At 47.9% G+C, this 5725-nt stretch overlaps 1 pseudogene; it reads right to left on the bottom strand.

Annotated features, from left to right (window-relative positions):
• Window positions 1-2407: 2407 nt before the first annotated feature.
• Window positions 2408-2713, bottom strand: LOC137303931 (parathymosin pseudogene; annotated as a pseudogene).
• Between the last annotated feature and the right edge of the window lie 3012 nt (window positions 2714-5725).

Raw genomic sequence — 5725 nt, 5'->3', positions numbered from 1 at the left:
CTCTCCCTGATGGAGTACCTGATGGGACAGTATAGTGGCAGCTTTACTCTGAGTCTAACCTGTACCCTACCAGGCCCAGGAGTGCTTGATGGGACAGTAAGGGAAACTTGCAAAGGAAGCCGAGCGGGAAGAGAGTGTGGGTCAAAGATAATAATAGAACATTGCCCCGATTCTCCAAACTGTGTTGGACAGCTCCCTGCCGGAATCGCAATGTTACCCCTTGTATGAAAGGGACTTTACCTTGCATCTAACGGGGGGGATCTTGACTTTGTGCGATAGTGTAAAATGGGTGATAGTGAGACAGTAGCTTGTGTTACATCTCTCCAGATTGACTTCAATGGAAATTTAAAAATGGGGAGAGATGTAAAACGGGCGGCCGGCTTGCTATCACCCGTTTTACACTATTGCACAAAGTCAATGGGGGGTGATTTTAAACCCCAAAAACGGGTGGGAGTTGAAAACAGTTGTTTTTTGGGTCGTGACCGCAACCCGGCTTTATTTCCGGGTTTAACGTCGGTGCGGAAATGTACAGGCTTCCCACTGGGAACGCCAAGTCCAGAAATTTTGCGGTTGCGACCCGAGAAAACAACTATTTTCAACTCCCACCCGCCCCCAACCCACCCGTTCATGGGGTTTAAAATCACCCCCGAGGTCTCCCCCAACCTGTGCTGCACCCAATATTGGAGAGCTTGGTGAAGGTGCAGGGTGCAACCTGGACAAGTAGTTGAATTCCCTGTTCTGTTGCCCTTTACGTTGCTGCTGATCACCCGATGAGGAACGGCCAGTGTGTCATTTATAGCGTGAGAAATCGGGCACGAGCAGTGCGTCAGGTCTTACGACACTGTCCTGCTTTCTGAGGCCAGTTACATCATGGCGTCACTGTGTTTGACAAACAACCAAAAGAAACCTTTAACCCACAAGACTTTTTCACAAAATGTAATTAAAAACAAAAGTTTATTGTGCAAAAGTAATAATTTAATTATAGATTGATTTTTCCACCTTCATTGGCAGCAAAATACCATTAAACAGCTCGGCAACTGCAGACCGTATAGGTTAATGGGAATCTTACTGGAAATTAGCCATCAAAACACAAATTAATTATTTCAAAAAGGAAATGTTATTAAATCGATTAGCCTGTTCAATTCTAATTACAAACAAATATCAGCAACTTATTTAACCTTTAAAGTAATGTTCTTAATGCTCAGTACTGCTTCTCACAACCTCCAGTCAGTTATATCCAGCCCCAAATCCGCTCCATCTCCAAGACCACCTACTTCCACCTCTGTAACATCGTCCATCTCCACCCCTGCCTCAGCTCATCCGCTGCTGACCCTCTCATCCATGCCTTTGCTACCTCCAGACTTGACTATTCCAATGCTCTCTCCTGGCCGGCCTCCCACCTTCCACCCTCCGTAAACTTGAGCTGTGGGTCAAAGGTTTTCTTTTGGTTGTTTGTCAAACACAGTGACGCCATGACGTAACTGGCCTCAGAAAGCAGGACAGCGTCGTGAAACGGGCCACATTGCTCGTGCCCGATTTCTCACGATATAAATGACACACCGGCCGTTCCTCATCAGGTGATCAGCAGCAACGTAAAGGGCAACAGAACAGGGAACTCAACTACTTGTCCAGGTTGCACCCGGCACCTCACCAAACATTGGCGGCCGTGCCTTAAGCTGACTAGGCCCTCAGCTCTGGAATTCGCTCCCGAAACCTCTCTGCCTCTCTACCTCTCATCACTAAAGACGCTCTTTAAAACCTACCTCTTTGACCAAGCTTTTGGTCACCTTTTCCTAACATCTCCTTATGTGGCTTGATGTCAAATTTTGTTTGCTAACGCTCCTGTGAAGTGCCTTGGGATGTTTTACTACGTTAAAGACGCTATATAAATGCAATTTGTTGTTATTACTGTGTTCCCAAAGCCATCTTTCAGTGAGTAGAATCACAACACCTTCACTGTACTTGTGGTGAGATAAAGAACTGAATTCGTACATCAATTTTTAAAAATTATTTGTTCTTAGAATGTGGGCAACCTCATTTATTACCCTTCTCTAGTTGCCCTGAGAAGGTGGTGGGCCTTCTTCTTGAACTGCTGTAGTCCAGGGTGGGGTTCGTACATGTAACCAGTGCCATGTTACTGCTCCGTACTGGTGCCAATATCAAGTTAAAGAGGGCATTTACCCGGTTGGGATGGCACAAACCCTCCAAGCTCTCCCTTGCCCACACCCTTGATGATCTCACACCTAGGATTTCTAGGGTGCGTTGCTCCTGGTGAGTGAGGGGGGGGGTGAGGTTGGATGGGCCAACAGCAGTAGGGATTCTGTCCTGTTGGTTGTGGGCAGAAATCTCCTTTTAAAAAAAAATCAGACAAAATAGATGCTTAGAATAGATTCAAATAAGGGAATGTTTAAGCTTCTGCCTTGGGTTCTGTCAACTCTCCATTTTCTGACTTTTGCCTCTTTTTTTCAACTTCGCCCTGCTCCTCAGCAGGACGCTTTACTGCATGTCCATCTGTATCATCTCCTTCCTCCTCAGCACCCTCTTCCTCTTCACCATCCTCCTCTTCACCTTCTCCCTCAGCATCTTCCTCTTCCTCCTCTTCCTCATCTACTTCCTCTGCATTTTCATCTGCATGGTCAGCCCCATTCTCCTCCTCTGTTCCATTTTCTGGGGCATCTCCACTGCCGTTTTCTTTCTTCTCACTCTCCTCCATTTGGAGGTGGCATGAGGTACGTCTCAGTGCCCAGCCTATATTCCAACTTGTGTGAAGGAATGACTACACCACCACAACAACAACAACTTGCATTTATATAGCACCTTTAGCCCAGCAAAACATCCCAAGGCGCTTCACAGGAGAGTTATCAAACAAAATTTGACACCGAGCCACATAGGAGATATTAGGACAGGGGAGAGAGATAGGTTTTAAGGAGCGTCTTAATGGAGGAGAGGTTTAGGGAGGGAATTCCAGAGCTTAGGGCCTAGGCAGCTGAAGGCACGGCCGCCTATGGTGGAACGATTAAAATCGGGGATGTGCAAGAAGCCAGAATTGGAGGAGCGCAGAGATCTCGGAGAATTGTAGGGCTGGAGGAGGTTACAGAGATAGGGAGTAGTTTAAGATGCCAAATAGACTTCTTGAAAAAGCATGCAGTAGCTACGTGAGACAAAGGAAGCCTTTCCCTTTGACAGTTGCAGCTATAGCGTTGCAGATATGGCTGTCACGGAGAGCAAACTGGTCGGAATGGGCCCAATGGTTTGTGTGCTGCATTGCTGACCTGTTCTGGGCTTGTTGATTGGCACACTCAGTCAACCACACCATGGCACTCTTCCTCGATACAGTGAACCTCTTCCTCATTTGCTTCCATGAATTGCCAAAAACTCCAGCAGCAATATCAGAGTCTCCTCATTGAAGTAGTGATGTCTTGAGGAGTGTACATATTACAGAGAGGGAGGTGCTGGAAGTCTTAACGCGCATCAAGGTAGATAAATCTCCGGGACCTGATGAAATGTATCCCAGGACGTTATGGGAGGTTAGGGAGGAAATTGCGGGTCCCCTAGCAGAGATATTTGAATCATCCACCGCTACAGGTGAGGTGCCTGAAGATTGGAGGGTAGCAAATGTTGTGCCTTTGTTTAAGAAGGGCGGCAGGGAAAAGCCTGGGAACTACAGACCAGTGAGCCTGACATCTGTAGTGGGTAAGTTGTTAGAGGGTATTCTGAGGGACAGAATCTACAGGCATTTGGAGAGGCAGGGACTAATTAGGAACAGTCAGCATGGTTTTGTGAGAGGAAAATCATGTCTCACGAATTTGATTGAGTTTTTTGAAGGGGTAACCAAGAAGATAGATGAGGGCTGTGCAGTAGACGTGGTCTACATGGACTTCAGCAAAGCATTTGACAAGGTACCGCATGGTAGGTTGTTACATAAGGTTAAATCTCATGGGATCCAAGGTGAGGTAGCCAATTGGATACAAAATTGGCTTGACGACAGAAGACAGAGGGTGGTTGTCGAGGGTTGTTTTTCAAACTGGATGCCTGTGTCCAGCGGTGTGCCTCAGGGATCGGTGCTGGGTCCGCTGTTATTTGTTATTTATATTAATGATTTGGATGAGAATTTAGGAGGCATGGTTAGTAAGTTTGCAGATGACACCAAGATTGGTGGCATTGTGGACAGTGAAGAAGGTTATCTAGGATTGCAACGGGATCTTGATAAATTGGGCCAGTGGGCCGATGAATGGCAGATGGAGTTTAATTTAGATAAATGTGAGGTGATGCATTTTGGTAGATCGAATCGGGCCAGGACCTACTCCGTTAATGGTAGGGCGTTGGGGAGAGTTATAGAACAAAGAGATCTAGGAGTACAGATTCATAGCTCCTTGAAAGTGGAGTCACAGGTGGATAGGGTGGTGAAGAAGGCATTCAGCATGCTTGGTTTCATTGGTCAGAACATTGAATGCAGGAGTTGGGATGTCTTGTTGAAGTTGTACAGGGCATTGGTGAGGCCACACTTGGAGTACTGTGTACAGTTCTGGTCACCCTATTATAGAAAGGATATTATTAAACTAGAAAGAGTGCAGAAAAGATTTACTAGGATGCTACCGGGACTTGATGGTTTGACTTACAGGGAGAGGTTAGACAGACTGGGACTTTATTCCCTGGAGAGTAGGAGGTTAAGGGGTGATCTTATAGAAGTCTATAAAATAATGAGGGGCATAGATAAGGTCGATAGTCAAAATCTTTTCCCAAAGGTAGGGGAGTCTATAACGAGGGGGCACAGATTTAAGGTGAGAGGGGAGAGATACAAAAGGATCCAGAGGGGCAATTTTTTCACTCAAAGGGTGGTGAGTGTCTGGAACGAGCTGCCAGAGGCAGTAGTAGAGGCGGGTACAATTTTGTCTTTTAAAAAGCATTTGGACAGTTACATGGGGAAGATGGGTATCGAGGGATATGGGCCAAGTGCAGGCAATTGGGACTAGCTTAGTGGTATAAACTGGGCGACATGGACATGTTGGGCCGAAGGGCCTGTTTCCATGTTGTAACTTCTATGATTCTATGATTCTATGAAGGGGCCAGTTCTGGTACTTGGCCCTGTGTGCACAGCTGTCCTCAACAGCCTGCATTAGAAGAAATGAGCCGCTGTCCTTTCAGAGATTCTCCACCTTGCCGCACCTTGGGAGCAGAGCAAACAGGCAAAGAGCGCATTACAATTATGGTAATGAGCGCATCCCCCACCGACCCCGACCCCCCGCCGACCCTGACCCCCCGCCGCCCGAGACCCCGCCGACCCTGACCCCCTGCCGCCCGAGACCCCGCGCCGAACCTGACCCTCCCCCACTGACCCCGACCCCCCGCCGACCCCGACACCCGTGCCAACCCTGACCCCCAGCCAACCCTGATTCCCCCCTCCCCTGTCGACCCTGACCTTCCCACACCGACCCTGACCCTGCCCTGCCGACCCTGAACCCCTCCCGCTAATCCTGACCCTCCCCCGCCGACTCTTCCACCATGAGATAGTAAACACAATGCAATCTCGAGGCTCTTTGCCCCACGTTTGGGGAATTGGCTCTTTGTTTCATCGGGCACCGTTGCATTACTGGTGGTCTCAAGTAGTCCCTCACACGACTCCGGTGTTGCTGTTGAATTTGTCTGAAGGCTCATATGTAGTGATCGCTTAGAACCTGTGGAAAAACTGTTTGAATGCCACCTACATGGACACTGCCTGAATTTT

Source organism: Heptranchias perlo, chromosome 36, assembly GCF_035084215.1.
Source record: "Heptranchias perlo isolate sHepPer1 chromosome 36, sHepPer1.hap1, whole genome shotgun sequence".
Classification (NCBI taxonomy): domain Eukaryota; kingdom Metazoa; phylum Chordata; class Chondrichthyes; order Hexanchiformes; family Hexanchidae; genus Heptranchias; species Heptranchias perlo.
This window is presented reverse-complemented; position numbering and strand designations above follow the sequence as displayed.